Source organism: Balearica regulorum, chromosome 1, assembly GCF_011004875.1.
Source record: "Balearica regulorum gibbericeps isolate bBalReg1 chromosome 1, bBalReg1.pri, whole genome shotgun sequence".
Taxonomy (NCBI): Eukaryota; Metazoa; Chordata; class Aves; order Gruiformes; family Gruidae; genus Balearica; species Balearica regulorum.
The window spans coordinates 59,818,082-59,842,138 of record NC_046184.1 but is presented as its reverse complement, the minus strand read 5'-3'; the positions used below and the strand labels follow the sequence as shown (position 1 = coordinate 59,842,138).

Here is a 24,057-nt window from a genome sequence, read left to right as displayed (position 1 = left end):
CCTTCTGGCCTCCACTGCTAGTATGTGCCCCCCAGTGATTGTGGGAAATTATGCTAAGTGACTCTTCAGCTGAATGCTTCTATGACAGTTGGAGGTGGCTTTATTTTTTACAATAGCTGGTGCTGAAGTACTGGATGCTTCTAATAGTTTTGAATTAAGCCTGACATCTGAGGCTCACCAGGACACTGTATCACAGGAATTTGAAGAATACTGGCTTCCACATAAGAATGAAACATGTGAACCATATGTCATTAAACAGTACAATAACCAGGCAAAAATGCAGCAGAGTTTGTGGTTGTCAGGGGGTTGAAGAGCCAAGCCCCTTGATTTTGAGGAGCTGAGTCTCTAGGAAGAGAACAAACATGGCTGGAACCTGAGGCAAAGCAGTCAAAATCTACTGGAAGAGCAAGAGTTGTATTTTGGAAATGCAGTTAAAATTTGCCAACCAAAGGAAGTTATCTAATTCAGACTAAAACCTACATAAGAAAGAGAGTGTTATCATGCCACAGAGGATGCAGGCTGTTACAAGAAAGGAGACTGGCAGCAGAGTGGTACATTGAGCATGGAGCTGGTGTCCTCACAAAGCAGGATCTACAAACAACACGAGTCAGGACAATGGCTGGTATTTGGAAAAACCTTCAAGAACCACAGTAATTTCTATCACTTTCCAAGAGCTTCCCCAGCATGGACAAAGAGGACAATAGCACCACGTCCTTAGATGACTCTTCATGCGACCGGTGAGTAGTGCTGCAGAGGATTAAAGCATTATCATCTTGAAAGCAAATGAAATGCCTGTGCCTTGAACATGGATGTTGGTGCAAGCTGAAGTGTTGCCAGGAATGGGCATGTTAGCATGGAAAGCAAAACCATAGGCAATTGACCATAAATAGGTGAAGCTCAGGACTTTACTGTGGTGAGCTAATTCCTATTAGAGTTGTGACTAAACTCACGGGCAATTAGAAAATTGGAAGAAGTGCAATTTATAATCACACCAAGGGAAAAAAATTATCCATGACTAAAAACATGCCACTCCCTTCATCTCATTAAAGAGGTAACTCACCAAAGAGGCAGAAGATCAAAACAATTGAAAAAGAGTTTGAGGATATCTTCCAAGGGAAAGGGAACCTGTTAAGGCTTGTCACATGTACTGAAAGCACAGGCCAGTCAAGTGAAAACTCCCATGGCATGGGAACAGTTGGTCAGCTGACGCAGTCTGGCAGAAATTTATTTATGTCAGAGAAATTAAGTATTTATTTCACAGACAGCCTTACTACACAGTTGTAAAAGTGATCATAGCCATTTTTGCTAGATCTAGTCACCTGGCATAGCTAATGGCTAATACAGCACAGCAGTTTAGTGGATCTGAATTTAAGCAGTCTGTGGTGAAGTATTAGACATTTTAGTGCTAGTCCAAATTTATACTCAGTACAATAGGTTGGTAGAAAGCAGTATCAAAATAAGAAACTACCCACTGGAAAAGAAAAAGGAGGTTAACTGTGACCTACATTTAGCATTGTTAAATTACAGGATTGGACAGAAGATGAGTGGTTTGTCAGCTACAAAGATTTCCTTCAGCAAAAATCTGAAGAAGTAAGAATGCCTGCAGTGTTAGAAACTGATGACACCAAAGCCTGGCGCATCTACAAAGAAACAGATGAGGTAAACCAAACCTTTAAGAACTGAGGTCCTGGAACCATCCACTCCTACATGAAAGCAAAGCAAATGATCTGCACACACACACATTAAAAAAAAAAAGAAAAAAAAAGAACAGTTGCAAGCAGTAGTGAGATCTGAAATGGTAACCTTGAATTCATGATGTTGTCGTACAAATGAGTATTTGATCCCTAAAAACATATATGACCTCCAATTTTTAGAAGGGATAGAGAGATGAAGATCACAAGATCACTTATTTTGCTAAGGAAGGTCTCAAGCTGACTGAGACAGCTGCATCCTAGATTATAGCACAGTAAGAATGAACAAACTCAGAGGTGCTCATCAGTAACTGTGCTGGTGGTTTTCCACCGATGGGGATTTTGGGAAGGTCCATGCAACTCTACAGGGTGCCTCAGAAACTGACTGAATATTAGTCACTATGCTGCATACATGTATCTGGCATTCTATATTATGTTTTTGCTGGCACAGACGCACATGTAGAACCGTACTTTTAAGAGGCTTTACAAAAGCAAGTGGCAGCAGCAACTGCCTTGATCACATGTCCACGTTATGCATCGATGGATAGATCAGGCCTCAGTGAAGCGCACCTCCTTCAGATGCGATCGCTCTAAATGATTTCTGAACAACACAGGAGCAGCTCATTCAGGAATACTGTTTACTGCCATTTAGTGAGAAAGTACTGCATCAGCTGGCATTCAGGATAAGCATCTCTTGCAGTCAGAATAATTTTGCAATTACCCAGAAACTGATTGTGCTTTCATCACAATACTGATTTGCCAAAAGATCACATATCAGCCCAGTATAACTTGGGAAAAACAAACCAGAAAGTACTTGAAATGCAAAGTTTCTGCAATTCACAATGGCTTATCTTTTCATGAAAAAATGTCACCAAGACAGCATTTTATAGTGGAAATGTCAAATGAAAGCAGGAGCATTTTAAATAGTAGGAGAAGATTTCATTTCCCTTAAATGCAGATTTTTTTCCTCACGAAAATACATTAAAACAGTCTATTGGTATTTTTATGCAAAGCAGTACTATTGGGACATTCCAAATCACACAAGACTTTTAATTTTGTAATGGTCTACCTGCTGTCTTCTGCTAGGATTGCAGTCTCTTGTATTATCATAATACCACCAAATCAACAGTGCAGATCTAAGAGAAGAACCCGTGAATATTCCAGGAATTTCAATGCAGCTAGTTACAAGCTTTAATATTTGTAAAGTTAATTAGGCCTCAGAGGTACTTATGCATCTAATGACCATTGCTGCGGTCTGGGCCTTAATACTTTTGGGGCAGAGAGACAAAGCATTGCAATTATGTTGAAAATAGCTGAAACATCCTTTATTTTATCCCAGCATAGCTTCTACCTTCCAAACCCCTTCCCCCAAAAAACTCTATAAACCTCAAAATGCCAAGAGCAAAAAATAAATCAAAGTGAAAAAAAAAGGGATCTCCTTAAAATAAAACATAAAATCAAATTTCCTTCTGGACTCCCCATAGGGTTCTCCCCTCCCAACAAGGGAATAGTGACATTGGTTCAAGGTGTCATCCCCTTTCTGAGTCATTCAGCTGCACAGAAAGGAAGGGAAAGGGAAAGCATTTAGAATGGGTCTCCAGGGCTTTAGCCCACTGAATTCTTCTTCAGCATACAATCTCTGGAAGAAGTGGAGGAACCCCTTGAGCAGGAAGTGATTCAGAAACATGGTCTGTTTGCAGTGACTCACAACACATCAATAGCAGAATTGTCCAGAGACCTATAGAATGTCAGGACTCTTTTCATACCATTGTGCAACCACAAGTACCAAGAAACATGTGTTTCCTATCACTCAGCCCAGCTTTATGCTAGGCTAATATATATTAGTCTGTCTAAGGGCATGTTTGAAAACACTCCTGGGCTTGCATATATGTAGAAAGTTTAATGCTTAGGCATATTATTGTTATTATTATTTAGATTGCAAGTGTTTCTGTTGCAGACTATATGGATGCAATTACAATTTGTTCTTTTCGTCCAGCAGACTGCACTACATAAATACGTATACTTTGAACGGTACATACGTTTAGCAATATAGTCTATGAGCAGGTTCCATGCAGACACGCTCAGGTCTCTGCAGCAGATCACCATGGTCTGTAACAGTGCAGCATTGTCAGAGGACTGGTGATACTCAGGCTGGCTAAAACTTATTACAAGATGATGTTTTACCTTTTGAAAAATTTGCCTTCCCGTGACCACTCAGGCTGGAATGTTCCACACTGAGCACCTCCCTTAAGATGAATATATGGAGAATTTCAGGCAAACAGGGGGCTGAATACCCTTACCCATATACATTCACACACACAAGCAAAGGGGGAGTTGTTGGTTCGCCCATAGCGAAAAATATTCGTGACTACTTCTTTGGGAAACTGACAACTCCAGCTATGAAAAAAGCCAAAGAAGTGTAGCAGTCCTTGGACTTCTTCATCCTTATGAAAATTTGGACAAATTTGGTCAAGTTTCAAACGTCTGGTACCTGCAGTTAGCACCTACAGTCTTGCCAAAGATCTAACCCAAGTCTATCAAAGCACGTCGCTGAAGTGCAGAGGCTCATCGAGATCTTTCCCTGCAATTGCAAGTCTCAGGTGCTATAGTTACTGAACTGAAACAAGGGAGTCTGTGGGTGTGAAAACGTGAACAAAAAAATGTAGGGAAGCAAATTACTTTGCGTGAACTGATATGTAGCAATTATTTCTGTTCATTCTTACTCTGCATAAATGGGGGAGGGAGGGTAATTCACGGCAATCTAACCTTCAATAAAAGGCAAATAAATTACCTTATATGTACAGCATGGTATGAGTTGTCACGCAGACAGCTAACTTGTTTATGGTCATTAAAAACTGATGGGATGTGCTACTGCATGGTGATGGTTTTGCATGTCTGTCCCTTTCTGTGTGCATACCACATCCTTTCTGTGTGCATACCACCTTCCCTGTGCTGGGCCTGTGTCAGGGTTATAGCACCGCACGTGAAAACCATGGTTCAAATATAGAAAATCCAAGAACCAGTCCTGGGGAGAAGGACTGGATTTGGACAAGGAGCAATGGAAAGTCAGGTGATGACACTGGGATTGAACTGCTATGGAAGAGAGAAACTAGAAGTAAATGTCTGGCTGGGTAAGAATAAGGATGGGAACCAAGAGCAGAATATATGGAGACCAGTGGGACAAAAACTCTGTGAGGAGAGACCAGATGTGATCTGATGTGCAGCACTGAGGAAGGCAAGGAGTGGCTGGGCAAGTAGCTATGGACCAAGGAAGAGCAGGGTGTGGGCAAGTATCTTATGGAAGGCAGATACTGCACAGGGATCAAAGTGCAAACAGAGAACTGGGATTGGCTGGAGAGTCTGAAATAAAGGGGTACACTGTGAATTAACCAGGTGTCAGGGGAGGAAGTCTGAGAAAGGAAGTAAGCAGGAAGGCAGAGTATTGGCAGGGAGGGGAGAGAGCATGGACAGAAAGCCAGGGATAAAGGCACTGGATGGGTCAGCCAAGGCCAGTGGCACTGCTGGCAAACACTAAGACTCAGTGGGCAACACGTTTAGGACAGGGAAGAATAGGACAGATATTAAAACCAACCACATGAGGAGAATGGGACTTTCCTGAGGAGCCAAGATAGGACAGACTCAGGATGAGATAGATAAACTGGAGGGAATGGAGAAGGAAAGCCTGTCTCCACTGTGACATTTTCCCTTCAGAGCCTAGAGTGGATTTTAAATGTCCTGAGTGTTACAGTTTTTTCTTAATAGAAAATATTTGCAAAGACGCCTGTACAGCCACAGGTGATGAATGTGAACATGTGCCTGCTCTTCATGAAATGCAGGTCAAAGTGCCAACCTTGGTGAGTCATGCCAGTGCCAATATACAGCTCCCAGAGGGAATTTTATTTTTTTTCCAATTTGCTTTGTGGTAAGCCTAGGAATCTCTATGCCCATATATCATGTGAAAAGAACCTTATTAAGGTCGAAAAGTTAAGCACTCAAACTTTAGGAAATGCAACCTTCATTTTCCTTCCTTGTACACAAGCATTATGAATCAGTCTTTAATTACATGACTGTGAGTTATTTTTTCCACAGGTCCCCTTCAGAAGGGTCCACCAGGTGGACCTGCTCTGAGGCTAAATCCAGACTTAAGGAGGAGGTTGTTTGCAGGACCCCTGCTTCATTTCTTCCAAAAGTCAGAAAATGCATAAATTATGAGTCAGGGAGTAGCAGAAAAAGAAAGGGCACTTTGATGATTAAGGCAGCTGAAAGGCATCTTAGTGAATTGGATTCTGTCCCTAACTGTGCCAAAAAGTCCATATGAAATCCTGAGAAAAATCCTTTAAATCACACTTCTCTGTAGGAATTAATGTTGTGTCCCTCAATTTTTGGCCGCCTTAGTTTGAAACACTGGAAACTGACTTGAAAATTTTTCAATCCTGCTGCAATTAACTCCTGAGAATGACATCTTGGACTCCTATTTACGTATAAAAAAAGAAGAAAGACTTAAAAATTGGCATAGAAAAGAGCAACTGGAATTATTTAAGAGCTGAAGAACATGTCTATCAGTGAGTTGCTTACCAAACGTTTTGACATGTGACTTGAATACAGGTTACAAATATGTTCCTCAGGAGTAAATAGCAGCTGTAAAAAGAATCTTTAATCCAGTGCAGAAAAGTAAAGTAAGAACCTGTATCTGTGAGCTGAAGCTAGGCAGATTCAGGTGAGGAATTTGGCATAAAGCTTTAACAGCGAGAGTAATTAATCACCCCTCAAAAATCAACCCAAGCAAATCATCAGCTCTTTATCTCTTGAGGTCTTCAAATCGAGACTATCTGCCTTCCTGGACTACTTGCTTTATACTTTGGATAATCCTGAATTATTGGACTAATTACAGGGATAACTGAGTGAAATGTATATATAGATCTGTAAAATACAGGAAGTCAGACTCTGTGACCTAACAGCCCTTATCTTTACTAATCCAAGTGCCAGGCAGTCATGGTTGCAGCTGAAGTCAGTGGAAACTTCTCTACGATTATATAAAATGCTAACTAGTGCTACACAGACAGAAAAAACAAGGTCTAAGGTATCTCACTTAAGACACTCAAATTAAATACATACTTCTGAACTTTGAATCTCTTACTAGCTCAATTTTACATCTATAAAATGGGGCTGATAATCTCCCCTTAGCTGGAAGAGATGTTTTGAAAGTGCACTGATTATCTATTGTGAAACTTCAGTGATGAGAACTACTGAAATGCCCATGGGTAAAAGAATAAATCTCATCTCAGGAGAGCATTTGAATAGTGTGAGAATAGTGGACAAAAAAATATGAGAAGGTAACAGCTCATTCAATCAGAACCTAGTATTAAATGATGCAGAAAACTTGTGGGGAAAAAACAACCAACTAGTATGTGATCCAGTAATCAAGGACTGCCATGTAGATGTGTAAGTGTAAGGGAAGCAAATAAAGTTGCACGATCAACCCGGATTCTGGCATTTCCAAAGAAAACTAGAGCTTTCAGCCTTATTGTGTTCCTCAGTTTATGAGGAACATAGGATACACATAAGAAAATGTAATATAGTGAAATATATAACTGCAGCATGATATACATTCAGGTGTATCTCCTTTGAGCCTACACTATGGAGAAACCTATCTCAGTTACACAAACCAGCAACTTGTTCCTGAGGATTTGAAAGTCCAACATGGGTCACAAAGAAAGACTGGAAAATGGTGGAGAGTGAAGCCGATGGGAACTCTATGACTGGATTTAGAGAGGAAAAATCCCAGTGAGGGATAAGAGGGAGGTATGATTAGAAGAGCAGATCATGTTGAAGGACAAATGTTAATTACCATGTGGATAAGGAGTAAACACCTGGAAGGCAGTATGTAAATATACAATGATCCCAGACTACATGGAGCCTCCGGTTTTGTCAGAGCCCTGATCTCATTAATGGCCCTAATGACCCTGATGAGCCTCACCTGTGGCCCACACCCATGGGCCCAGGAGCTCTATTTAAGCTCAGCCCCTGGGGATTCACTCCTTGCTTCAGTTCTGCTGGAGGAGTGTTGCTGTCCTGTGTAGCTACAGCCATGCACCTGCCTGGCTCTGGAGCCTATTGAGCTGGACCTCAACCTATGGATTGGCTTCCTGGCTTGATTTTTGTTGCTATGGACTTGCCTGATGATCACTGGACCTGACCTACTGACTGACTTCCAGGCTTGACCTCAGACCTGTCTCACTGCCATTAGACTGCATTTTGACCTGAACTTCTGGTTGGGCCTGGCCATCACCACTAGGTCTGTCCTCCTCACCTCTCTGACACTGTGGGATTGAGACCTGGTTGGCAAGGCCCCCCCTTGGCTCCTGGCTCACCTCCTTTTAAGGATCAGTCCTGCTCTTGCTGCTCCCTGACAGAGTTATCCTGCTGTTTGGATGTTGGGTGCTCTGGAGGGAGTGGTTGCCTTGCCAGCTGGAGCCAGAAAGCAACATAGCAAGTCTGAGAGGGAGGGAGAGCTCTGCAGCCAAAAATAACTAATTTAATTTTTTAGCCATAACAAAAGTTTGGTGACTGGTAGCTGTGTGTATGTATGACTAAGTGTGTGCACCCAGAGCTCTAGTCAGGCTGTAAGATGACATCAGCTCAAGGAGTATGCCAGCAGCCTCTCAGTCATCTCTTTCCTCTTGCTTGCCAAGAGCTGTTGATGCTTCCCAAAATGTGTGGTAAAAGCTTCATGCATGTTTACATTCAAGGCAGGATGAAGGCCTGCCCTTGACCAGACTGCTGTAGTGTACCTCAGAGCCTGAGTCAAAACAATGCTGCTTTGACAGAGGCTGATTTCTGATGGCTGATCACTACCTGGGTGAGGCTGTTCCCCATCTTGGTCCTCTATATCTGTTTATCTTCTCTGATATTCTGATATCTGAAGAATCAGACTTAAAATCAAGTGGGGAATGAAAATGGCCAGCCTAGGAATGAAGGGAGTAAGATCTCATGCTTGAAGCCAGCCTTGGTGAGTGGTTTCTGAAAGCTGGTACAAGCACAGAAGCTGTGTATCAGCTTTGTGAAAAGCAGAAGTGTCCTCTGCCTGTTTGCCAACAAGTGGCATGTAATGTAACTGCTGTCATTATCTTCCATGATGGAGATTAACAGGATGGAGTTTATTTTGTTTTATATATATTCTAAGTAGTAAAAATGGCTAGCTTTTAGCTACTGAAGCAGACTTTCATTTGTGAGCTGAATAACTGAGGTTAGAAGGGGAAAATGACCCATGTGCTGAGGAGAGGGGGGGGGTCTGGCAGGAGCAGTGTCCCCTCTCACCATCTTGGGAAGCAACTGAAAGGGACTAATTGGTAGGTTTGAGTCTGTTCAGCTGGCGCATGAAGTTTTATCATGAGTAGTTAAGTTAAAAAACAGTTCTAATATAAAGAGTGGGGGATATTATAGGTTTTAATTGTGTGATAAGCTGGGTAAATCAGTGGTACCTAAACATGTACAGGAAGAGTTAGAACACTCTCATCTTGGGCAATAGCTGGTATTCTCAGGTAGTGAAAAATCCAGTCTAAAAGATGGGTTAGAATATGTTGTCTAAAAAACCTTTATTTGGTCAGAATGGATACATATGTATGTATCTAAGCTGTGCACGTTCTTGTTAAAACACAGGTGTTACTGAAGAATAGAGGTGGGTCTCAAAGTCAATGCAGGTGGACAGCTGCAGTAACCTGTAGGGATGGCTAATGGGCTGACTGGTAGAAGTGGCTTGGACATGCTGTGTGGCCTGCTGAACCCAGGTCAGGCCTTGTTACCTGGCTATGACAGTCTCAGGCACAGTCCAGGAGGAACTGCAAGCAGGTGTCTCTAAAGCAGCACTAGCAGTTGCTTCACCAAAAACTGAGAGGGCTTGAAATGATGGTTGTGTTATAGGAAAGGGCTAATTGATTAACCTAGCCCTTACACTACATTATTCTTACAATACATTATTCTGTTTATTTTTACTATCTTCCTTTTCTTCAGCAATGTGCTGTTTTGGTAAGTCATTAGATTCACCATATGGCAGCAGGGAGGCTGAGCTCTCAGATGAGCCCATCAGTTCTTGTTTTCCCATTTTTGAGGTGGGAGATTCAGCTGGTGTTTGTTAGAGCCTTAGAAATTGAGCTGTACCATTTTGCTGCCAGCCCAGAATCATGAAGGAAGATTATACAGCCTTAGCTTCTCCTCCAACCAATTCTTTGCTCTGAGGATCTGCTTCATTTCTGAATATAACTAAACAAGGGGGAGAATGGTACTTTCAAGGAATATTTACCTTCTTAATGGCTTCCAGAGATTTCAGGGGTAAAAAGTCCTCATCAGTTCCTAAGATGCAGAAGAGTGGCCAGCTGACAGGATCTCACAGATTTTGGTAAATTTTGGAAAACTGCAGAGGCCCTATTATTCCTAAGCTTTTTTTCAGAGTTCAGCATGCTCTGCCAAAGGCTCCATAAGCCTTCCTCACCCCCCTACAGCAATTCTTAGGAAACTCATTGAGTCCATCACCTCCTACCATTAATTTTGAAAAACTTCCCTAGGGGCTTGTTCCTTTGTCCCTTGGGATTTGTGGTTTATAACTACACAGGCAGAACTATGTGAAAAGCAGATTGCTGAATTTGGTGGCAGTACTGCATTCAGAGTTGAATATAATGAATAGCTGTAATTTGCTGGGCACAATGACCAGTGTTACGACAAGTGCACAGCACAATATTGTTCTCAGTGTTGCAGGCAGAGCTAACACATATGCAGCAATTTTCTACTCAGTCATTATTATCTTTAGAGGCCAAAGCTCCACCGAGTTCTCTGGTCCTGCTGTCCTTTTGTACTGTTCAAGACCCTTCCAGCTCGTGCTGTTTCCGAGAACAGACACTGTCCTGCTAACTCCAACCCAAGGCTTAACCCAGTTAAGAATGAAAGGTGCCTGGCTTGCACAAAGGTTGTTTTCAATGAGGGGAAACAGTGAGTTCACCTGACTGCATTGCTGGACTTAGTGGACAGTGTCTTTTCTTGCTTAGTGTGAAAACTTATATGCCCTATATCATGGATTTTCCTGATTATTGAATTTCTGATAGGAATCCAGAAGCCTTTTCTGTCAATCTTTTTCTCTGGGTCTTTGTACACACTTCTGTAGATATCCACCACCTTTGATTCCAGGCACACACGTGAGTCTGGCATTATTTATGAATTATATCCCCTTTGTGTATTTACATTGTCTTTTACTTTTTTGAGACAGCTTTTAACATGTCTGTAAGGATGTAGAACTCTACTGGTAGAAGAAAAAATAAGCTTTTAGTTCTAATACCATGAGATCCATGTATTTCCAGTCTAGGGTTCAAAGACCCAAGTGAATAAAATGTTACCTGCTTATACTTGATTTTCTTTCTTTCAATCTAGACCTACTGGTGCCAAGAGAGTTCTTTTGAAATTAGGCGGTAAGATAGATATAATTATGTCCAGGTTTGTTTTGTGTGTTTGTGACATTTTAATCAACCTCTGAAAATTTCAGGCTAGAAAGCAACCTAATCAGCAGAAGGCTCAATTTTAAAACTATGTTCTATGTTGAAAGTTGGAGGTATCAGTCCTGGAAGACATCAGAGAAGCATTTGAATGTTGCAATTTGTAAAGAATATTTTAAAATGTCAAACATAAAATTCCTGTTTTGCATTTGGTGGTCAGAAAAAACCCAAATACTTGGGGTTTTTGCTACAGTGCAGGTGATAGAAATACCAATGGAGACCTGTACCATCAGTTAAAGTGGGTTTGCATGGAAAGGTAATAAAGATGTCTGTACTGGTTTCAGTGGTAAAGTAGCAGCAGGCATTTAACAGAATTCATTATAAACAATTACTTTTGAATGTAGTCTCTATGTTTGCTAACCATTCACCTATTCAGGCTGGTTTCTTCAAATATGTTGTTAGCTGGCTAAAGTGAACACATCCAGCCTGGGGGCTGTTTTAGATATTTGCAGCTCAAAGCACAATCTGTTACATCATACATGTTATTCTGTACGTTCCTGGATGTCAAACTACAGAAATACTTCAGAACTAAAACAGATCAGACAGCCAAAAAATCAAAGAAAGGAAAAAATTTATAGGCAAGGAACTGAGGATGAGAGATTAAGCAGCCTGCCAATGCTTACAAAGGAAAATCTATGCTAGACTAGGAATTGGACCCAGACATCCTGACTGTCAGTCCAGCATTAACCACAAGACTGTCCCTCTTGTGATTCACAAATATTATTACAAATTAACTAGTGTTTCTGAGTTCTCTGATTCATTAGTCATAACAGTGGAGTAAAACTATTGCATTCTTTGTAAAAATGCAACACTTTGGGTTTTTCCTGGGTACCAGTCAACCTTTTCAGATAAAGGAACATTGACTGAAACGTGGGCTGTGATCTGGCCAGATTCAGAGACAGTTGGCTGTTTGTCATCGTTCTGTGCACATAGCCAGGATTCTCACAGGATGCTACTCTGATAAAGAGACTAGACTGGTAAAATGAGGACATAGCATTAGCATTTGAGCTGTCAGAGCAAAGGAATGATTCCTGTATTCCTGTCACCTCAGTAAGTGCATTTTGTCTCATAGGTATGGTATATACATCTGGGACATAGGCATGAGCTTCCAGAGATGCTTTAGATGACAAAATATTGAAGCCAATTGGCCTTTTGCTTCAGGATTTCTGAGGCAACTTTTCTTCATTGTGTCTGGATACCTCTGAAAATGACTTTATAGCTTCTCAGGACCAAGAAGAAAATCTAAAAGATATCTCTGACCATCAAGAAGGGGTCTGAGCTTGCTCTCAAGACTTGGCTTAAGTGTAAGCTTTTAAAATGCCATGATACTGCCTGGGGAGGTTCCCTCTGACTAAAGACCAATTAGAGAAAAAAGGTTGATTGTGCAGCTGATCCCAATATTACTCCCAATGAGCACACATCTGAAACTCAAATTCTACCTAAGCATGATCAATGGCCAACCTATAGCCAGCAAAATAAATGGGAACCATGGTGCTGGGCATGAGGAATTCTAACTATAATGCTGCTCACTGTATTTTAGAGGAAAAATGGCTGTCAGGTATGCAATGATGCAAGTCTATTCTAGGACATGTGTCTATATGGTCAGTGAACTTTGAGGAAATCCCCTTGTTAAATCTACTAACTAGTGAGTGAAGAATCACAGAATAATAGATACTGTGATTGAAACAGCTGTAGAAGTCATCTAGTCCACCCATTATTCACTGAAGTACTACTGCCAGCACATCATTAAATCAGCCCTAACTTTGAACAGCCAAGTCCTGAAAACTGCCTAAACTGGATCATCTATGTCTTCTGTGGGTTATCTGTTCCAATGCTGTGCTACCCTTACAGGAAATTTTTTTCTTAATGTCCAGCTCAAGCTCCCAGGCCATAATTTGTGGCTGCTGTTCCATGTTGTATCATGGGATGCTACTGACAATGTGGATCTGTTATGTTTGTAATTACCCTTCAGGTAGTTATAGGCTATTAGATTAACCTTCCCTTCACCTGCCTAAACAAGTCAAGATTTTTCAACATACCCTTGCCTGGGCTCCAGGCCTCTGACCACTGTGGTAGTCTTCTGATGGACATTCTCCAGTTTCTTCACATCCCTCTTCAATGGAGAGGCTCCAGACTGGACAGTATGTCATATGCAGCCTCACCAGTGTCAGGCAGCAGGGAAAACAACTTTCTTGGATCTGCCAGCCATGCTGCTCCTAGTGTAGTGCTGAACACAGCTGCCTTATGGTGACAACACACTATTGGCTTATTCAGTCTGACATCCACTGTAACCTCCTGACACCTTTCAGCAGTGCTGTTACTCAGCCAGTTGGCTCCCAGCATGTAGGGATGCAGGGAGTCATTCCATGTCAGGTATAGAACTTTGCATTTCTCTCTACTGGACTTCATAAGGCTTCTGCTGGCACAATCCTTAGGTGTTTGAGGTCACTCTCAGATGTCATTTGTTGTGTCAGCTGTCATAATTTTGCATCTTCCACAGATGTGCTGAGGGTGCACTTCTGTGTTATCCAGGTTGTTGTTGAAGATTGAAGTATTTGGACTGCAGAATTAACCTCTGGAGTACATCATTTGTTACCGGCCATGAGCAGATGCCTTTGATCGTTGTTACCCTTTCAGTCTTGGGGTCCAGCTGGTTTTCAACCCAGTCTGAAGTCCTTTGTTACGACCTTGGTACTGAAGAGCCCAGAAGATAGCAGAGCTTTACCATAACTAGACATTTCTAAAGCAGCACAGGGGGAGCTATTTCCTAAATTCATTCATACTGATTCATCAAAAAGACTGTATATGACAGTATGGGGGTGATAAAGGAAAGACAGGTTCAAACAGGAATCAGGCATTCCTGGAAGGCAAGGTGGCTCTGCTGTACCAGAAGCTCCAAAACTGTTACTTTTCCCTTCCTGTTCTGACTTTGCTTCTTTCCTTACCTACAGACCCTGAAATTTAGGTTGATTGTGCAGGTTAAGGAGAAGGACTAAGGCCTGGGATAGAAAAACAGTGAAGCTGGTACTGGTAGCTGGTGTCTACAGACCCAAACAAACTGTAGTGGCAAAGACTGCTTTCTCCTTATGTTGTTGAAACCTGTTAACTCAAAACATCCTCTTCTAGGAAAAAAATTCTTGGCATTCTGTCATAATATTTAATTACAACAGCCTTCTCCCCCCATCCCAGATAGATTGGAAGAGTTTCAAAAGGTGAACAAATTAAATCGATCCATCTTTAATTTTGCTTTGGCTGCAAGTCCTTCTTCCTGGTGTGAAAAGATGGGACCAAACCAAGAACACTCCCTGTCCAAATGTACATGGCTCTGCATTCAGATATTTCATATACAAACTCTATCCCTGTAGTCCATGTCTGCTAGCAGGAGGTCAGAGATGAAAACCACCTTACACATCCAGGTCAGAGCATTTATAAGGGGGCCTTTTATTCATTCATCTCTTCCTCACCACTCCTCTTTAGGGTTCAATTTCTTTTTGGTTCCTGTTAGGTTAAGGGGAATTATACATCCATATGCTAACAAGAGAGTGGATTCCTTCCTCTGTAGACAGTAAGGAAAACTAGAGGAAGCATCAATTTGTAATATAAGATGACCAAGGAAATCCTTAGCAATTATTATATCACAACTGTGTAATTATGAGGGTACAGTTTCCTCTCTACGCCTGAGAAACTGCAGGGTTGAGCTACATCCCATACATGTGCGGTATGACTGAAGAGTGTCAGAAGTAAGTTCTAACAGAGAAGTTCCTCTGGTTGCTAAGCTGGCTGGGTGACATACTTGTACCATCACTGGATACTGAGCATCCTTGTTTGAGCACAAAGTTGGTATTATTGCTGATGCTCAGACTTATTGGTTATTTCTCTCTGCCATCTGTGATAGGATTTAATCTCAAGTAATCTGAGGTGGAAATGAAACATGATGCAAAGCAACTTGAAAGGCTTTTTACTTCAGACAGGCTTATTTAGTTTCCCCTGTATGGCATAGTTTGCTGAATAACAAATCAGAAACCTACTGGTAAAGCAATAGCTCTTTTCAGAGAGGGAAAAGAAACCTCTCTTACAACACCCCAGTGCTGTAGTGTGTTAATACTGCAGGTGTTACTGATCACGGGAATGCATTTCCTAGAGCCAGGCAAAAGAGAGAACAACTATGCAAGGGTGCCTCTTATACAATGTACTTACACTACCTTCTGCTAATTAACCCTGGACTATATGTATTTTTTATTATATCAAAGCTCTGATCTGAAAAAAACCCATGTGCTCTTCTGGTCCTAAATCCAGTCCTGCTGTACCTGTGGATTTCATTTTTAACCTTAAGCACTTGACTGCACAGACCCCTGAGGTGGTGCTGCCCTGCTGGAGGCCATCTTGTGTGGCCTACGCAGATCTTCACAAGAGATGCATATGCAGCTCACAGCACTAATACCCACTAGTCTCTCTTCATATATTAACCCCCTGTGCTACATACATCCAGCAGCTCTCTGGAAGGATTATCCTGGGTCTGAGGGCCTTTTTCCCCCATATTCCATCAGTCGTCTTCACAACTTTCCTCCTTTGCACAGGCCATGTGGATGTTTTCCCTGGATGAGCTAGCAAGTGTTGCCACTGTCAGACTAGTGATAGCGAAGGCTGGTTCCTCAGTTAGCATTTATCTCTGTTTATTCAGCTGCCTTGTGTTGGATATATACCTCCATATACCCTTGTGATGACCTGCTGTAGTGAAGGAAGCTGCTCTGCCCTATCTGCCCTCCCATCTCCCCAGACCTTGCTTTTGTTCCTCTCTGAGGGCCAATTCAAAGGCACAAAATAACCCCCAACAAAGAACTGAAGGAGCTGGACTCCAGAGGCAGTTTGTAGCAGCCCGGTATCATCTCTCTCCTCCAATATGAGCCCCTCCAGGGAGATAGGTATGAACATAGCTTTGTCACTGGGTTCCACCACCCACCTCCCATGGTGGGGACTTCCTCTGGCCTTGGGGGTGAAGGGGGAGAAATTTCCCTTCAGCTCAGTAAACTGCTGCAATGAAGTGACTTTGAGTCTTCCATCTTTTGGTTACTTATTCTCTTGGCATTTTAGTGAGAGCCAAAGAGTCTGTTTTCCATTTGCTGTACTTTTGCTGGAGACTGTAATTGCTCTTTGAACCTACGGGAGCAGGAAACCCATTAAAGGCCCAAGAGGACAGGGATTCAGTGCCAGCCAGCACATTCCTCTGCTCCTTTCATCCTGCAAGAGGAGAGTGCTTCTGGCTTCTCCAGAAGGGATATTACTACATTTTGTTCAAATTTAAGGCTGATTTCAAGAGTAATTCTACCACTCACCTTATAGTTATCATTATTCCTGCTATTTGCATTATTATCTTTATGGCTATTATTATCACTAACACAGAAATATCTACAGAGAGGTCATTACAGAAAACCCAAGTATCAAGCTTGTCTTTCAGTATCTTGCAGACCGTAAGGACAGATATAATAACAAGAAAATCTAGGCGAAGGGCATATCATAGCAAACAGTGTGGAAAACTATTGTCACGGCTTTTAAGGAGCTTCTGGAAAGAGAATGAGAAGGCTGCATATTGTATGGGCAATAAGAGCTAGCTATTTCAGGTAGAAAAAGTATGAAAAATCTCCCATGTATGATAATACATCTTTAATGATGCAGCTGCCACCCAATAGGAATTTTTTTCACAAGAAGTGCCACGGCTCAGAATAAGTGGGATTGGTGTGTTGCTGGATTAGCCTGGATATGCACCCTCTCTGCTAACTGCAGATAATCTTCCAGAAAGGGGGTTGCTCTCACTTTGCCTCAATACAGTGTGCTCCACAATGACTTTCTGCTGCATGAGACCCTTAGCTAGTTGGCCGCAGATGGTTCTGTCCCATGGATTCTGGAGCTGGAGAGGGAGAAGCAATGCGGCACAAAGAGAAAAGTGTAAGCCTCAGAAGGTACTTCTAAGAAAACAAAGGTAGACCAGGGTAGTACTGGGAGCAGGAAGGCACAGATATTCTGAGCCTAAAAAATTGAGAATGAGGAGCTTGGATCTGATGCAATGAAAGAAGGAAGCCAGAAAAGATGATTTTGAGGATGACCCAGCTGGAGTTTGAGTCTGTTATTTTAGTGAACTTCACAACAGCTAGTCTTTCTCTGCCAGGTTTTGGGCCCTCCGATAGTTGGCTCTGTGCCACTCTAGTTACACGAATCTTCACTAAAGCTGATATAATGAGCTGGTTAAGAGTTATTTCAGTGCATGGGAATATAAGCAAAGTGGATGGCACTGCTGTCCCATCCTCTGCTGAAACGGTCTCAGGTAAGGAAACAGGAGACACAAGGATATTCCATGTATTATGCAGCTGTGAGAATGGCCTTGAGACTTCTCTAGCTTAGGTTCTGGATACCACGTCCTACAAGAGGGAGCCAGATAGACCTGTATAGAGGTCAGTAATGGCATCTCCTTGACCATCCTAGTGATGACAATACTCGAAGAGGAACTGTCACCTCTTTTATGTATTTCTGCTTGCAATAGAAAAAAAAAAAGGATTTTTCTAGGCAGTGATATGGAGCAAAGCCTGTCACACATGCTCTGCATGTCCAACAGAGTCACTGGTTCACATATTTGCAGTACTTATGGGTTAGGAAGGAGCCCTGTGCTGAACATCACAGCCACTATCTCACTCCCAATAGAAAACAGAACTTTGCATGGGCACACTTTTTTGTGAGTAACCAACAACTAGTTCAACTATGCAGTTAACCACAACAATCAGCTTCTGAGAGTGGAGAGCCTTTGCTGGCAATCGTTCCATATCCCTTTATCTCCAAATAATCTAGGATAAAAAGGAAGGAGAAAGCATTTGTTCCAATCTTTGGCCTTGCCCAGATAGCTATCTCCTCCCTTACTCATTCTTCTTGTACTCCAGGTCACTTTAAATGAGGACACATATCGCACACAAAAAGCCTGCATAAAAACTTTACAATGGTTATGGAGTCAAGCACTCAAAAAGTTAGGAAATCTGGGATTAAAGTTACCCAGGCAACATTTGTGCAGATGGGTTATGATGCTGATTTCATTTCAAAGCGCACAGACTATTGTTTCTCCAGTTGCTCCCTTGCTCCCTGGGCAGGAGGGAACTGCTCTGAGGGCTACTCATGGCTCTGAACGCCTTGCAACAGTTTTCTGCAGCACCGCCAGCCTCATGCATTGTGGAAAGTAGATGGCGGTGGTCACCGAAGTAGGCAGGGGTCTGCAGAAAGACCAAGAGTCATCATGGGACTGAAGCAATGGACTGCTGCCCTGTGTCCCTGACACTGCCACACAGCTCCAGTGTGATGCTAGGCAAGTTACTTCGTGCCAGATGTCCCCTGGATGATCATGACACGGCTATCCCTTGCTTTCTGGATGCCAGACATATACCCTCCAGTCCCAGAGTATTGTCTGAGGCCCAGAAGGGTTATTTTTAATATGAACTGGTGCCCTGATCCTATTTGCAGAACAGGCCTACAAACAGCTCTGTGTGTGTGTGTGTGTGTGTGTTGGGGGGGATTGATTCGCTGTAGGGCAAGGGTGGGAAGGCATGGGCTCTGGTGACAGGGGTGCAAGCTATTGAAGCTGGCATTGCAGCCAGTGCCCCTGAATGGCTGAACCACAGCCGACTTGCAAAAGAGACTGAATGCTTGCAACTGCATCTGGGTTTTGTGCTTTGAATATAAAGTGCTACAGCATGCTAGAAACTGTTAAAATCCAAGTCCTTGCCATTCTATATCAGGTACACAAAATCTTTTGACTCTGTTTTCAGCAGGCAGCCTCTTGTCTACAAAATACATAATATCCACTGTAGTACTGTGAAAACAAATTTGTTGATGTTTCTGAAGCAGTTAGATATGATATCTTGCTGAATGCCATGAACTCAAAAGGGGGTTTAATCACTGTGCTCGCAGAGCATGGTTTAAATCCTGTGCACTAGAGAAGATCTAGGTCCATCCACTGAGCAGAAGGATAAAGTGAAGTATGACATATTAATTTTTAATTGCAGAAATGAGGCAGGAATCCTGCAAAAGAAATTATCTATGTTGCAGGGCTCAGAGAAGGGAAATTAAAACTTCAGTGGCAACCCTTGTAAGGGCACTTCCTACAGGCATTCCTGGCTTTGCAATCATAATAGTATTTTAGTGTAGTTTTTGTGTTCGAACATTTACAGTCATTCTCTTTTGCAGTCTAGCAGTCCCTGCTGCCCTAAAACTTTCTTGACAGATAACATTTTATTGTTTTAACTAATAGTCAGCCACAAACTCAATTAAACCAGAGCAAATCTTGTATTATAGAAAGCTTGTTTTGGAATAAGTGGTTTATTTGATTTCACTACTTTGATTTGTTGTATAGGAAAAAAAATATGAAATATGTGAACATGTCTCATCAACTTTATATTCTACAGACCCTTCTGGATGGGCTTACTAGCACATCCCTGAAGAGACAGCAGGTATGTGTGGGAGCTGGAATATGTTTGAGACGGTGGCTGATGACCGATTGTCAGACTTTTTTCAGAAGCTAAGTACAGTAACCCTTCTGATGTGGCAGCCTTTTAGCACAGGAACTTTAAAAATATTTTTTTAATTGGAAAGTAAAAAGAATGTAATATTTTAACACTTTTTTGTTTTCTGTGCCTTCTCTTAGGTTTCTGCTTCTTGTTTACAACTTGGAAGAAAAGGAACCAGATTCTTTCACCCCGTGAAAGGTTTAACACAGGTTAAAGCAGCAGCTTAGGATTTTTCTTTGGTAATAACCAGCAAACAAAGCTAAATCCTTTTGCAAAATAACAAATTTAATCAGACAGGCAGCTTTGCACCAGCTTCCGCCAATCTACTGCCCAGTGCAGAGGCACAGGAACCTAGGGGGCCACAGTTGGTCTCCAGGGAGACTGGCAGGGCTCCAGCCCCAGTCTGCCCAGCAGATAAAGGTTCCAGCCTGTTGGGAACATGCAGCAAAGTGTGTGACTGTCCCATTGGTACTCAACGTTGGGAAACTATTACAGGAATGCGTAGTTCAACAAGCCTCTACACACAAGCCTCTGTTTTTTTTGCTTTAGATTAGATTTCATGTTATGAATTCTCAGGGCTTCCCCTGTTTTGCTGGGCAGAGGAATCCTGATTTAACCCAACAAATGATGAAAGGGGCCCATAATATGGCACACAGGCAGGCCTTGTCACCTGAGGCACCCACAAGCTGCCTGGCAGTACATTAAGGAGGAGTTTTATACAGCAGGGAACTGTCACCCTTGGCACAGCTACCCATGCAGAAAGCAGGCGGGAGCTCATGTAGTTCCATCCATGCTCTAAGTTCAAGCTATCTGAGCTGGGTGCAAACAGCAGTGTAGATGTAGCAGCTCAGAGCTCACTGCAGGCTGCAAAACCTGCCCAGTTCCCTGGGGGAGTATGCTTGCTAATAGCTTTACTGGGAACTCCATGGCTACGGTTATCAGCACACGCACGAGATATAGATAGTTTAAAGCTAGTATGAGCTTGTCTGCGTGACCCGCTGACTGGCCTCCGATTACAGTGTCACTGTATGCTCAGCCTCTACACCCCCTCCTGCACTGGCTCCTTTGATGGACAACTAAATACACATAACACATTTTTGAAAGGAAGGATCAACCCCCCTCTTCCACTCAGAGGCTAATGGAGAAAAGCCTTGTTCAAATACAAGTGCACGAAAGGCTTCAAAGTAATTCTCTTGAAAATGGCTGGGAATAATTTCTTGCTTTGCCTCAGAGCTTTTTCTTACTCTTTTTTTATGTAAATACTTGCAACAATGGTTAATTGTCAGAAAAATGTAAGCTATTTCTTAGTGGGATTCTTGTCTGCCCATTTGTACATTCCAAACTTCTGTCTTTATAGCTGAGGTCTTGACTAAATTATGTAGCTCAACGTTCAGCTAGGTACTACCTCTCCAGGACTAGCCTGTTGGGACTGAGAAGTATTCTTGTTAAAAGCCAAAATAAAATAATATATTCCAAATGACTTATTCTTGGCTCTGGCAACTAATTGTGTATATATGCCCTAAGTTACATTAATGTGGAAGTAATAGATCACAGAGAGCTTGTACTGTTGCATACGTTACTTATATATTAAGCCTATGGCCAAGACATCATCGCCCTTGTTCTGGGCTCCAGCGATGGCGTAGCCAAAAAGAGTAACTGAGAACACAATGCATTGTTCCTTTCAGCTGCTAAGGCCACATTGACTCTGTGAGTCATGCTCAGCATGCAGGGATGATACATCCAGTCATCAGTGTTACTAATTCCCTGGTTTGAGAAGGGAATATTGCCTACTCTAAGAAAACAGGGAAGGGGTGGAAAAGCATTGGAACTGGTCACAAAGTCATTAGCATCTCTTAGCCTTTCTGAGTTCATTCGTCCGTGGCACAGATATAACAGGATCTTAAATTGTTATAAATAGAGAATTGTCTTGAGGCTTATATAGGACAACTATTATTTTTTGTTCAATCCTGATGAGATGGTCAGGCTGACCGCAAGACACAAAGAACAACTTGGACACCGTCTTTTCCTTTACGTTTTGTTGGCCTGCCAGCAAGGAGGCCCAGAGAGCTAGAAGGGCAGGACTGCTCTGCTGGTCTTAGTTGGAGAGAAAAGGAGCTGAAAAAGCCTACAGGCAGGCCTAATACCTATACATTCCGATTTTTATATGCTACCACATGTAGGAGGATTTGTGTAAGAAAACAATGATAATGTCATCATAAAAATGAGGATAATATGAATTTCAGTAAGTGTGAAAAGCTGGGACTAGCTGTGCCCATAGTAGGTGAGCACCCTTAGCTTCATGTAATCATTTGCAATCTTGGGAGGTAAAAATACAGCAAACTAGAGGGCCAGGAAAGTTTGTTTAAGAAGTTGTCTTTGAGGAACAAAAAGCCAGGACCCACTGAGGACTAGAAGTGGCTAGCAGGAACTGCAGGCAATGGGGGATGCTTAGCTGGAGCCACTAAGAGGAGCTGCTAACAGAGTTAGAATGGCGACAAGAAGCAGCAAGCCAGAGGCACTGGTCAGGGGTTCCCACCCGGGCTCAGCTCCGCCTCTGAAGAAGCCTTTGCTACCCAGCAGGTGAGTGGCACTAGCCCAAAACTGTCAGCTGTCAGTAGAGCTTTGCTAGAGCAGGCGGAAGCAATGGACTGCTGTAGCAGTTGCATCAGCAAGCAATGAGAGACGACCTTGGCAAGTATTGCTGGGGGAGTTGGTGGATGCCTGTTACTTTGTTTATGTTCCTTTGTCCTTTTCTTCTTTATCTCCAAAACAGTGCTGTTCTGGTAAGCCATTTATGATTTGTGAGCAAGGAAGTAGGGCTCTCTGAACACTCAGTTAATTTTATTTTCTCAGGTCGGGAGTGAGAACACAAAATTCTGTTTATTAGTGACTCTTAGAAATTGAACTTTGCCCTTGAAGTTGTCAATCAGTCTGGCAGAAAGGGTACATTTATTGCTTCCTTCATTTTTTATCTTTCCCCTCTCTCATATACTTGAGGCAGAAGTGAGGAACGCAGCTTGCGTTTCAGTTCTTTGCAACCTTGGTGAGTCTCTAGGGAAAGTTTGCAGGAGGAGCCATTGTAAGCTTGGTTTCACTTTATATATCGGAAAAAGATAGATAAAGGGCCTGAACACTTGACAACCTAGCAGTTTTTTACACCTCTGTCAAGCAGAGCCTGAATTCTTGACTGTCTGAGACATGCTCACCATGTGTGGTTGCAGTATGTGAAGGTGTGTAGGAACCAGATAGAAAATAATTCGAGTGGTAGCACAAGTCCAAACGCAACAGCCAGGACTTCAAGACAGGTCAAACGTGCCCAGGCATTTACCCATCCTGGGTAAATATCCAACAAGTGAAGCACATGGCATCCCTGATGCACTACACTTCAGTATGTGTGCTAGCTAGAGGAATGCTAGGTAGGTGTGCCCCCACACTGTCATGTCTCTGGAGGATGGTGTCAAGGTGTTCTGAATTTCACCTGGGAGGACTAGGAGAGGAAAGAAATGGCTTTGGTTATGTCCCCATTGTAAGCAGGGCCAGAGGTACGCTGTGATCATGCTATCAGCACTGCCCAGAGCCATCGCTAAGGCTTTTTACAGCCACCCCACAGCCATCTGTGAAACAGCTTCTGTTCTGATGGCCATGCTGGAGACTGCACTTTCAGAGCAGCATAAACAGCATAAGCAGTATGAAAATGTTTGTTACATTTGCAGCCTTTGGAGACTAAGACTGCTTTTAACTCTTATGATGGTGTGAACAGCCTAGAATGACCTCTAACATACCAGACTGCTCTTGAGCCTGGGAGACTCTTACAGTGGTAGCCAGAACTGGCAGAAGCCAACTGAATCTGGGTCTGGGAGGAGGGAATACAGCTACAGACTGGCCTTAGGCTGCTCATACAGCCCTGCTGGAGTCAGCTGCAGGGAAAGGATTTCTTGGGGAGATAAATCCAGATCTTGCAATACTCGTTCACTAGCACAGGACTGAGAAGAGGCTGTTGCTAACCTAAGAACAGCAGTCCTCCTGCGGCTAACTCTCTGTGAAAGACGCTTTTGTCTATTCTGCCATCACCTCCCATCATATTTGTACATGGAACCTAGGGAACTTAGTGCTGTCCGCTCCCATGGAAGCTGGCCCCGTGTGCTGCTTGAGAAGCTCCATTCTGTCTGCAAAGAATTCCCTTGCCAGGGCAAGGATCCTCCCTGGTATAAAAAATTGCCAGAGCTGCCCTGTTTGCACAGTAAATGGTGTGTTGGCACCATGGAAAGGACAAGCCAGATAAGACTC

The 24,057-nt window shown here is 42.6% G+C and overlaps 1 protein-coding gene and 1 long non-coding RNA gene across 4 annotated transcripts in view; one reads left to right on the top strand and one right to left on the bottom strand.

Annotated features, from left to right (window-relative positions):
- Positions 1-24,057, bottom strand: part of SYN3 (synapsin III) — a 203,255-nt gene that overhangs the window by 56,161 nt on the left and 123,037 nt on the right. The window lies entirely within an intron of this gene.
- LOC142602014 (uncharacterized) lies at positions 50-21,194 on the top strand. 2 transcript variants are annotated; one of them, XR_012835625.1, is made up of 3 exons: positions 50-737; positions 1,528-1,659; positions 19,908-21,194. It is a non-coding gene; the product is annotated as an uncharacterized LOC142602014 (long non-coding RNA). The 2 variants fall into 2 exon arrangements; XR_012835624.1 differs by lacking the exon at positions 19,908-21,194 and having other exon boundaries at positions 1,528-3,109.